Source organism: Abrus precatorius, unplaced genomic scaffold, assembly GCF_003935025.1.
Source record: "Abrus precatorius isolate BTA unplaced genomic scaffold, Abrus_2018 Scaffold4, whole genome shotgun sequence".
NCBI classification, from domain to species: Eukaryota; Viridiplantae; Streptophyta; class Magnoliopsida; order Fabales; family Fabaceae; genus Abrus; species Abrus precatorius.
Window position 1 is genome coordinate 659,359 of NW_020874384.1, and position 12,957 is coordinate 672,315.

The following is a 12,957-nucleotide window of genomic DNA, read 5'->3' on the forward strand; positions in this document are numbered from 1 at the left end:
ATTTAGTAAATTTCTTTATTTTTTCTGTTTATTTATTAAATTTCTCAAATAGTATAAATTATTTATTTGTATGATACGAATTTGTATATATATAGGTATTAGTGGAAAAAAAGGGTAATAATTCAACACTTTTTCTAATGCAAGTCTAATGACAACTAATAAAAATTTACACATAGGAATTGTTTTTTCAAAATTATAAAATTTAATGCATTGATAATAGTATATTATAAAATATTAAAATTTTAAAAACAAATTTATGCATAATACTGAATAAAATTATTAAAAATAAGTGTAGAAATTATTTAATTTTTTAAAAAAAATTATGGGCCTAGCATGTAATATTTTTTAGTATAAAATAAATATTACATGATTGGATTGTTAAACATTTTTAAGTATTTTGGACTTCTGTTTTTATAATTGAATTTAAGCATATAGAAGTAATATTTTTATTAAAAGATGGTATTTATTATAATTTTATATTTTTATGTGAATGAATAGTTTTTTCTCGATAAAATTTAATATCTTTCAATTACTTATCTTCAATTTTTAAGACTTAGGTTAACAATATTCAATTAAAATTGTGAATTTTAAGTAAAATATTAATAAAAATGAATGTATTTAATTATAAAATTTCATTAATTCTAAAATATTTTAAAATCAAAATTAAATATTTTAGATTAAAAAAGTTAAGTGTATCATTTTCCTTTGCCTGTCTCAAACAGCAAGAATCAGAATGAGTTAAGCACTCTTCCATGTTAATTTTTAAAAAAATTATATGTTTATTTTTACTTTTATGTATTTATTTATTTATTCAATAAAATATTTTAAATAAGAATTAGTTAAAAAATAATAATAAGCATTTTAAAAATAACAATAAATATACCCATATTTCAAAACAAAAGGTTGCTGGATTGTTCCCAACACATTGCTCACTTCAATTAATTAGGCACTTTAATGTACAAAATTGAATGTGTCTTTGATTTGGCACACTAGCCAGACACTCAACAATGTCAGCAGTATAAGGGGCAAAATAAATGCAATATTAGATTATGACCAAAAAATAATAATTATAGAATTTAACATTTCTTTTCGAAGCCATAAATTTTTAGAATATCAAAGCTTTATTTAAGTAAATATATTTTTAAATAAAATTCAAACGCACTTAATATATAATATTTGTAAAAGTATGTTAATAGTTAAATTTATTTATTTATTTATTTATACCATGTTTTCACGAAAGAAAAGTACTAGATCCTATATTATTACACTTTTTTTTTAAGGAAAGAGATACATATTTTTAGGAGTAAGTTTTGAAAATTTACATTGTATAATATCATATTTTTAAACACCGAATTATATCAATTTAATTAGTTAATCGTATAATTTAATTTTAATGGTTATATATGTTAAATTTTAGATTAATTAAATATTTATGTACTTGTTATTATTGATATTTATTTAAATTTTTAAAAAATATTAGACATCAACTTTATTTAATCTAATATTAGTTTTGCATTTATTCTCTCTTTTGGTTTTTTTTTTTTCATCTCTTATGGTTTTAGTCAATTTTTCTTTCTCTTTCCATAACGAAGAATATTTTTTTTTTTAATAAACAATGAACCGAGTATATATACTTTTAGAGTTTTATTAACTTTGACTCTAAAGGTTGAACAGCTAATAGTAATAAATTTTTAAGAAAAAAATATTTATTATATTTTTATAACTTTAACGTAATAATTATGTACTTTTTTTATAAATTTTTTTTTTTAGATATTTAAACTCAATTTTAATAGCTAAAGTTAACAAAACTCATATTTTTAAGAGTGTTACCGATATTTGAAACATAGTTTTTGTTCAAACTAGTTTTGATCATTGCCTGATTTGTTCTATAACATTTGAATAAAGGTGAAAAGGGATAAAAAAAAATTATAGGATATCATAGATTTCAATGTATTGACAACATTTTCAATAAAGAATTACAATTTATTAATTTTTTTTATTGTGCATCCAAAATCAACTAAATATTTCATGCTTCCTTCTTACTTTATTAATTCATTTCAATGGATAATTTAGTTATTTTTTAATACACTACAGACTTGGATTATTTCTTTAAACTAATATTAAGAAAGTTTCATATTTAAAATTATAATTTTTTTATTTGTTTATTTACTTTTTCTCTATCCAAAGATTGCTTACATTCGAAATGGCAGCAGATAAAAACTACCACTATTTTTTGTAAACGTTACTAAATAATCTTTTACTACCATGTATAATTATTGGCAATTGTAAATTGTTGTCAAATAATAAAAAGATAAAAATGCTGCAATTTTTTTAATCATTTTTGTTATTCAAATAGTATTAACCGCAATTAGGGGACATTAAATTCGCCACTAAAAAAACAATTCTAAATTGGCATAAGTTTTGTTAATTTACTCGCAGCTAAATTTGCCACTAATAAATCAACTTTCGCGAAAATTTATTCTTTTAGTGATTTTTCATTCGTTTTACTGTTGGAAGCAATTAATGCATCAAGTTACTCATTTTTTATTAATTCCTCACAAAAGTATATTGTTATCCTTAAACATAATAAACATTCTTTAATCTTCGTGTGAAAATAATTAAGCAAGCATGATATAATAACATTAAAGTTATAGTAACTATTGTGTTGCCTACTTTTCAAATAATGAAACAAAAATTTATTGTTTCATAAAAAAAAGTACATAAATATTAATGAGATTATCTTATTTTATTTCATTCTATTTTATTTGGTGATGGTAATCCTTGTGGGACATTTTAAAGGATGCTCTAGCATATCATACAAGTAAAAGTTACAAAGATTAGAATAGGAATGTTCAATAAATGATCCAAATCATTAGAATAAAAACTGAAAAAATAATTGATAGAAATATTATATTTTTGTGATTTTTTGTCATTTTCAAAATCGACCCAAAATAAATTAAACTACAAATATACTACTTTTGTATTAATTGCTTTATTTTTATACAAATACAAATTTATTTTTTTTAGTTTTGACAAAGGTTTGAGATTATTTAAATTAATGAGAAAGACACTCTTTTGGGTGAGAAAAAAAGAGAGAGGAGATGATAATTAGTATTGGTAGTGGCTTAGATATGCATGACAAGGACAAGAACCAAAATGTCTGTCTCATTGGCAAATAAGTTTGAGCAACCCAGGTTCCTGGCAGCTTCTTTTTTTTGTTTTTTTCTCCATCAATTGGTTTTATGATCACTATCGTACTACAATTTTGTAATTGATGTTCAGATTTTGCTAGGTATATGCAGCAACACCTTAATTAAAGTTTTTAATTAAAAGATACAGTAACTTTAAAAGTGTATGAAGTTGCGTCATTATAATGTTTAAAGGTGATTTTAGCAAAAAGAAAATATGTTTGTTAAGAAAAAATTTTTAAGCAAAAGACCACTACTATTCTTTATCTTAACTAGCCTTTATGAAAAATTATAAATACTAATTTTTGAAAAACGATTATTTCAAGTATACACTAAGTATAGTATAGTTGGATATCAATTATAAAACATATGTAGTTATATACCTAATTATTGAAACTAAGGCCAGTGTGTCTGAATGAGAGAGATTCCGAATAAGTATTTGCAGAATTTTATATGTAAAATTAAAGATATCTATTCATTATATATAATACATCATAATATTTCAATATAATTCTAATAATACATAATTAGATAATTACGTTAAATATGTTATACAAATAAGAAGTCACGAGTAATAAGTAATTTTTAATTTTTAAGGGAGCAAGTACTACTCTCTTTTCTTTTTTTATTACTATTATTCTATATTAATAATTGTTTAATGGTGAGATAACAGTTATATATAAGCTTAATAGTAGAAACTTCTCATTAAACACAGCCTAAATAATTATACACATTTATTTTATGTCATAAATAATAATAATATAGCTATAATAATTTAATAATATTAATTCATAAATTAATATAAATATTAATATTAATGTTAGAAAATCTAACAATATTTTCATGTGTTAAATTTTGTAAGATAATATGTATTACGTTTCATCTTTAAGATTAAAAGTTAATTTATAATTACATATAGTATATCATAATTTAAATTTTAAACAAAAAAATTATATTTGCGTGGCCTATATTCCATTACTATATGTGGCAGAGTGACTCAGGTACAGCATGGAAAAATCAAGTGCAATAATTTGTGCTTAAGATTTTGATCTTTTAATTTTATGATTTTTTAACGTGGGTTTAATGATATAAATAAAAAATTATGTATAAAATTATTTGATAAATTATTAAATATTACCATAATTACTCTAGAGTAACTTAATTTTTGCTCTCTCTCTCTCTCTCTCTCTCTATATATATATATATATATATATATATATATATATATGAACATTTATAACACACTGAGACTAATTTTTGCAGAAAAAAAAACTACAATACAATTTTTTTTTTAATTTAATACGTTATTATAGAACTATTAAACATGTATTAACTAGAAGGAGATGTTGGAATAGAAATGTGCTATCAGGTACTCAGGTATTAGAATAACAACTACCTTCAATAATATCTTTTTTCTATATAAACACATAAATTTTAGAATTGAATAAAAATTTATAAAGATATACTTGAGAGATCCAAATACTTTCCATTAACATTAATACATAATGATTTTGTATGTATTTTTAAAGTCTGAAAAGATATCCCAAGTTAGACATTCAGTGCTGTGATTGCACTTTCATGGCAGTCCCAAAGAGACTTTGAGCTATTACGATAATGGGAGTCTCCTCCATAAGTGTAAAGCATAAGGAGTTATGAATATCTAAAACTAAGCAAAAACAAAAGCACATGGTTCTGGTGATTGGTTCATGAGTCAATCAGATATCCATCTCATCAATGTTTCAGAAAGACCACACCTCAAAGGAAATTGTTTGCATGGGACCATACGAGAGAGTTACCTCTTCTGTTCTTTTTAATACTAAATAAATGTGAAACTGAGGTTTGAGAGCCAAACATTTTGATCAACATAATGTATTCAAGGGGTTCTGAAGGAAATTTTACATTTGGTTCATTGCTTCTACATGCATCAACCATGTATATATGTATATTGGTATGCATCATAAAGACTTAATTAAAAAAAATTAACACATTAAAGTAAAATTTATTACTAATAATTTCACATAAGATGTTCTACGATTAAAAGAGAAATTTTTTTGGAAGAAAACGAGGAATAATATCCAGCCAGATATCCCGTATCTTCATGAAACCAGCTATGGTAATATATCTGAACACCCATCATTGAATAATTGATTATTATTTATTTATTTATTCTATAATAACCTCAGTCCATAACTACTAAAAAATTTAGCATACTCTCTTATAAGTTCAAGTCATAATAAATTAATTTTTTATTAAGTTAATTAAGCTAAAAAATTATTTAAAGGTTAGACTAAGTGTATTGTATCAAATAATGACAGTGTTAAATATTACACGAAAATGCTTTGACAACAACTCTAAACAAAATACGTGGCATGATTTCTGTAAAATTTTCTTAATTTTTATCCAACTAATAATCATTGACTACCGCATGAATTCATCAAACTTTTGTACCTAAATTTTTGCTACAAAATAGCAATGCTCAGCAGATAATGGTAGGTGATGAGTAAGGCTATGTATATACACACACGTCTCAACTCATGAGAGTTCATATCATGAATAGGTATTCATTTTTAACAAAATAAAAAATTAAGAAATCGGAGAATGTGTTGTCTCATTCGATTATTATTGTGCGTGGACACCTCAGCCGAAAGTTTTTTGAGTATGAAGCAAAAATCAAACTAACAACATTTTGTCAACGATTTCAAGAAAGGTTTCCATAAAATTAAGCGTAATTTTTCATAAACGTTTGATTACGTCTAAGAGCCAAATACTAGTGTGTTGTGTTGGGATAATTAACCAATAGAAGAACCTATTCCATAAAAAGACAGGGACCACTGGTAAAGCCATGTTTGGTTGCATTTGCATGGATTCATACATATAGGCCTGCCACACCTAAGTGTATTTTTTAGTGAAACTTTTTGTCATCAATGTTTCTTCCAAGAAAAACTCGTCACAAGTTAAATTTTCTCTATAATTCCGTACATTTCCTGTAATATTTTTGTGTCCTTATGTTACAGACATCACATATGGTTCAAGTTCTTCGCCTCAAAAAAGAGTGCGTGAATTTATATATTTCTTTGTTGTATAGCTCCATGCACCAATAATAGAATGAACATTTCTTAGTAATTTATTATTTCTCACGAAAGACAATTAATTAAGAGGATATTCCCATTTTCGAGGAAGAATAATTGATATATCATTCACGTCAAATGATTTTTAGAATCACAACTCAAGAGGTACACTACTTAAGTTTAAATTCCCCAGCCATTATCACACGCCAACTTAATTAATTATTAAGATTATACAGAAACATGTAATTAAACTTAATTTCAATTTGTATTCTTGCCTGTTAGCTACATGTAATAGGTTGGTAGAGCTTGTCGAATATTATCAGCATACAACAGAAGACATATACTAGAGGACATAAAGATAAATTGTTCAACATTTTTTTTCTCTGTCAACCTATAACGATAAGCTATATATGTATACTTGCTTTTTTCCATCTATATATACTTCATTACCTATAATATTAATAAAATGATGATAAATTCCTAATTTCTTCTGAAGTTAACCTTATAGTTTTTCTTCTCTTAAAAATAAATTTTCTGTATGTATTATAATTTGATATACGGTGATGAGCATAATTTTTATGTAGGTATATATTTTATTCTAATAAAATAATCATATTTCCAATTAAACAAAAACATATTAACATTTTCTTTTTCCAATTTGTTAATTTCATTGATTTAAAATAATACAATATATCATTGTACAAAACAAAGTTTAGGCCAGAGAGCTCATTTGAAAACGACCCAAATATATTGTATAGAAGTTTTGGCAAAGTACTATCAACCTACATATTTATCACTCAATAAAACCTGTTCATTAATATTTTTGAAAATGAATTATATTAAGAAAATAGATGGATAGACTATGATCCCAACCCCAAAAATAAGGCTAGTGATATACATAAGATGGTCTACCAACTTGGCAAGCCTTTAGAAACATAATGGGATAAGGATTGATAATTTAAGATGTAAAAAAATAATAATTTATGCAGTGTCTAGAGTGATATTTTATAAGATCTTGTATTAAATAATAGTAGCTTATAATGTACTTATGTAACTTTAAATAAGATAAAGTTTAATATATTTTTTTTTCAAAAATGTCTTTTTATTTTAAATTATATTATTCGTATAAATTTATTATATTATTATTCGAATTAAATATTTGGCTAGGCTGCAAAGCTGCTAGTTGAAGTCGAAAGTCGGGGCTGATAGGATAAGTGAAACAAGTTTTTGGAAAAGGAGACAAAATTAGTATTCCTGTATTTTAAGCTTAATGTTAGTTTTGATTTTATCTTTTAATTATTCATTTATTTTAATTCTTTAACTTTCAATGAAGTTAATTTTTCGTTATAATGACATTAAATCTTACCAGAATTTTATAAAAAATTAAGTTCTTTATGGAATAATGAATTAAGTTATATTAATCTGTCTAATTCTTTATGTTTAGGGTGATGACGAAAAAAAATTACAGTGGTAAGTAACAAAATTTTAGGGTGAAAATGTGTTAATGACTAAAAGAAGCCATTACAAAGGTAAATTATTCGTCATCAAATGTGAAATTTTTACATTTGAAGCAAAACACGTCATGAAAATTTATCAAATTCGATCTTTCATTTTAGCCAACAAAATCATCCAAAATTGACGTATCACTTGTAATTTGATCTCATTTGAACCGGTAAAATTATATAAAATTTATACAGCACATGCTTCTATGGCCTTTCTCTTGGGCCGGCCATGCGGCTCGATCGAAGAAGGTGACCACTCGGTTATGTGAGTTACAGCAAGAGACAGTTGTATTACGAGTCATTAGCTCCATTACCTTGTACGAAAAATTATTGGGGAAGTTTAACAAAGTATATGAGAAAAGAACTCTCCTGGAATTTAATCCCAATACACTTTATACCTCTCTTATTTTAAAACCTACACAGTACACACACATCTCTTTATGAGGAAGGAACTGTAATTTCAATTCCCTTCCCTGAAGGAAAAGTAATGATAATTGAATCTAAGTACCGTGAATGAAACTTTTGAAATAAAAAGAACCTTATGGGATGTCAGTACAGTTGACCCTAAAATCAAAAGTGCACCATGAACTTGGTGAACATGAACCTAGGTAGGTCCCCGTGACCTATTAGCGTTCTCAATCTGGATGGTCTTTTATCATTTGTGCCTACCAATTGGCATAGAGATAATGAATTGAATAATATTTTGTTTTTACTTTTTATGTCCTTGATGACATTTAATTTGTGTCGACTTGGACTTAATTTGGACCATTCACAAAAGGTTACCATAGTTCCAAGATTAATCCAATAGCTCGCAATAGTATCATTTTAGTGATGAAGGTACATCAGATAATGATGCAAAAAGAATTAAGGATGATATTGCTGTTAGAAACAGCAATTAAAATTTCACCAAAATTGCAGGATGGGGGTCATTACCATAGTAGATTTACGCTATATACAAGATTTTAAACGGTCCCCCCTAATTTGCCTTTTTGTTTATCACCTGCAAAAGGAAAGCGAGCATTCTGTTCTTCTACTCCCCTAGCGCAGGTAAATCCTTCTGGCTAGACTAATACGGTTCTTTTCTTCACGTTGATTGGTGTCTCTTCTCTGCAATAACGAATTTGCATTAGACTTAGAAGGAAAAACGCAGAAGCACTTTACAACCAAGTTACAGAACCGTAGTACAATTCAATGGCATGAAATGAGACCATAGGAAAGTTTTAATTCCAAGGTAAACATAGCATGATAATATGAGCGCACAAGTCCAATGTAAAATTATAAAATTTCAATCTCCCAAAAAAAATGAACTTGTTAACAGACAAAGAATATTTGGTTAGAAAGCCTGACATGAAAAGTGAAAGCTTAAAAAGTTATACCGGTGAGTCTTTGTGAAGAAACATTAACAATAGGTAACATCGTCTAAATATAAAAGTCATTCATGAGTTTTCACTTAACCGCTTAAGTTTTTAGCAGAATGGTCCTTGACAATAACAATTAACAGAAAGATATTTGCACGTATCAAGAATGAGAAAAATGGCAGATATCATGCATCTAATTAAAGTAATTTCTCTATTTTCCCCACATTCAATGTAGTTCAAACCAATCGAGACTACAATACCAGAATTGTCAAAGGAGTTGCTCCTGCTGTGTCACTCTTCTGCAGATGACTGTGTTCTTTAGTTCTTTGGTTTTTTAACACGGCCCCAGCAGGAACACCTCTCACAATGCAATTTTTATTCACTGTGACATTCCTTGTGGCATTCTCTTTTCCCTTGCCTATCAAACTATTAACCTTGCTGTTTCCTAGTTTCTGCTTAGCTCTGCCACAGGTGTTTTCATTATTGACTTTGCTTTGTAACAAAGCTTTTGAACTTGTAGACTTGTATTGCACCTGCAAAAATATAAATCCAGAATTCTTGATAGACATATATAATTTATAAATAGTAATAAATTATAAGAAATTTGACGATAGCTACACAAAAGAAAATATTGTGATTGCTAGCTAAATAACAGTAACTTTCAGAAAATAAAAAACACCGAACAAATTAAATCTGATGCATTAGACAATCATTTGGACAAAATAACGCTCAAGCTCAAATAGTATGTGCGGCATAGTTCAAATAGGACAGATCAGAGTCAAACTATTTGAAAGTCAGTCAGAATGACTCAAGATAAGAATTTTTGCGCAACATAGTAGAAATACACATAACTTGAGGACAATGCAGCTTCTTACCAATGACTTTGCAGTTCTTCTGTATGCGGGCTTCGCAAATTTGATGTTACTTCCCGTTTGGTTACCTGATTTTGCTTCCTCGACTGAAATTGTAGATGTCCTGGATATTTCACCAAGCTTGCGTTGGTTCTCAACTGCAAGATTCATTGTGATCTCACCTTTCTCATCTGTAATTCTCTCTCTCTGCAGTCTCGATACAAACTTAACTTCATTGCAAGGGTTTGAACATGATCCAGCACTAGACTTCCCAGAAGATGATTTACAACCCCTTGATTGCATGCTATCACCACCAATCTCCACTTTTGTAACATAACTGTTCCTAAAACTACTAACCGATGAACTTCCACTTTGCCGACCACGTGTTTGACTAGACACCTCCATACATTTCTGCTGTTGCCGAATTCTTGAGACTTCTTTCGTAACGCAACTTTTCCCAAGACTAACCCTCCTAACTGATGATCTTCTGCTTTTCTGATCACATGGTCGGCTAGATACCTCTCTATATTTCTGTTGTTGCAGGGTGTTCTCAGACGTAATCGTGCTTCTTATAGACTTTCTACCAGTCTTATTATCCACAGAACTTGAACTACTCACTGGATTGCTGCAACTGGCAACGGATTCAGTTTTTCCTTTGGAATTACGTTCAACAACCAACCCCAACCTTGTACTTGACAATCCTTTTGGCCTATTAACATTAGACTTTGATCTGGGTTTCACTTGCTGACCAAAGCTAGAGTGTTGAAAGCCTTTCCCACTCCAGCCCTTTTGTTTGTCTAACAAAATATTGAAATCAATACCATCCCATTTCTTTCTGTTGTAATGTTTTCCTCTTGATCTTGAGACCGAAGAAGGAAGCTCTGGCGAAGCTAGTCCTTGCAAATCAACTCCTGAAGTGAATATCTCCTCACCAGCGTGAGAAAATTTCAATTTCAACTCACGAGCAGACAACTGGTGGAACCTGAAAATGATTCAATAGCAACGTTAGACTCGAACATCGTTTACAAAAGTAAGAAAACCCCAAGCCCAATATCTAAAACCCAAAAAAACAAAATTCCAAAAGGCTTCTTACGGATGGCTTGTGTGGAACCAATCATCATCACCTCTGCATCATAAAAACAATTTTAAAAATTTAAAACAATAAATATAATTCGAAATAAGTGAAAACAAAACACTGAAGCTAATTGGAAAAACTCACATCTCTTGACCACCAGATTTAGCTTCAAGAGTCAAATCTATCCACATAGGTGCTTCAATATGCTCCTGTATGTCATGCGATTGTAACACAACAAAAAATTCACAAATCAATAGACAACTTTGAATTAAAATAACAACAAACCTAACAGAAGACACGAGTACATGCTCTCTAAACAGTGACAAACAGAGAGACACAGATCAAGAACACAACAGTAACTGAACAAACATCACGAATAATAATAACAACAACATGACAATGGAATTCCTAATCTAAAATCTTGTTATTCCTCTAACCAAAATAATTTTTCCTCGGGGAATCAAGAAGATCTCAAGAAAATTGCATGATCATAACACTACAAAACGTGGGAAAACGGAAATGAGGAAAATGAAAACTAGAAGAAGCGAAAGAGAAAATTACCAGAAAAGCCCAGTGATCGACGGGCTTGGGAATCGCAATCGCGTTTTTCTTAGAAGCTTCCGTCATTCTGAAGAACAACAACGAAGCACGCTCTGAGTGTGAGAGTGTTGTTTGTTGTGAATTTAACGAACCGCAGAGAGCACTGTTCGGTGGAAATGTGAGAACATGGCGCGTGAAAATGGAGGAAGGAGAAGCGGCTGCGAAACGACGACGTATTTGGTTTTTTGATTCCCTGTCCACATTAAGCACCGTTGGATGATAGGAGTGTGTTTTTCTGTACGGCTAGGATCGTCCGCTTTGGATTGTTCGGAATATTTGACCGTTGGTGAAGCATTCAAAATGTGGGAGAATGGACAATAACAACGATAATGATAACATGTACTACAAATTTTATATGTTGCTAAACTTACTAATAAAATATTAATAGTTTAATTAAGTTGTTGATTTTTTAAAATTTTATGTTTTTTTAATTTATCTCTATAAATGTTATAAATTTTATTTATATTTAATCTTTCGTTTTAGAGAGACCAAATAATGTGAGAAATTAATAATATTTATGAAGACTAATACGATATTTAAAATGATCTCATGAATTTTTTATAATATTTTAAAAATTAAATAAAAATAAAAATTACATGTGACCATTTATAAAAAATTATATTTTGAAAGATTTGTTTAAAAATTAAAAAAGAATAATATTATTCATTCAAAATATTTATTGTCACTCTTGATCCAATATTTTATTTAATTTTGTTATTATTTTTAATCATCCAATAACAAATATATATATAATTTATTTTTAGAAATATGCTAAATATTCTTAAGTGACAATAAATTTACCTTATTTTCTCTGTCGAGATGAGAACGTTGGAAATTACATTAATATATTAATCATATTTTTTTATTTCTATTTGAATTGTGAAAAATATGATTAAAATTAAATTGTAATTAATAATAATTCAACATATATTTAAAACAATAATTTTCTTCATGATATAATTGAAATTTTTTTTTTAAAGATTATTGCATAATTTGCATTGTCTTTATTAAGTTTGAAACATACACCTCCACTTTACTCACGAACAACTGCGAAATAAACGCTGTAATAATTCAATGATAATAGCAAAATCTACAAGTGTTTTTTGAAAAACAGAGATTAAATATGTCAAGCGGGGATAGCTCAGTTGGGAGAGCGTCAGACTGAAGATCTGAAGGTCGCGTGTTCGATCCACGCTCACCGCATTTTGACTTTTAAAAACTTCATAGTTGCTTTTTAATATTTTTCGGGTGAAAATTATGAGAAATAGCAAGGGAGGGACTGCGGATATACATATTATATAACCAACATCTAAAG

The 12,957-nt window shown here is 28.0% G+C and overlaps 1 non-coding gene across 1 annotated transcript; it reads left to right on the forward strand.

The window, feature by feature from the left end:
- Positions 1-12,772: 12,772 nt before the first annotated feature.
- TRNAF-GAA lies at positions 12,773-12,845 on the forward strand. Its single transcript has one exon. It is a non-coding gene; the product is annotated as a tRNA-Phe (tRNA).
- Positions 12,846-12,957: the final 112 nt, after the last annotated feature.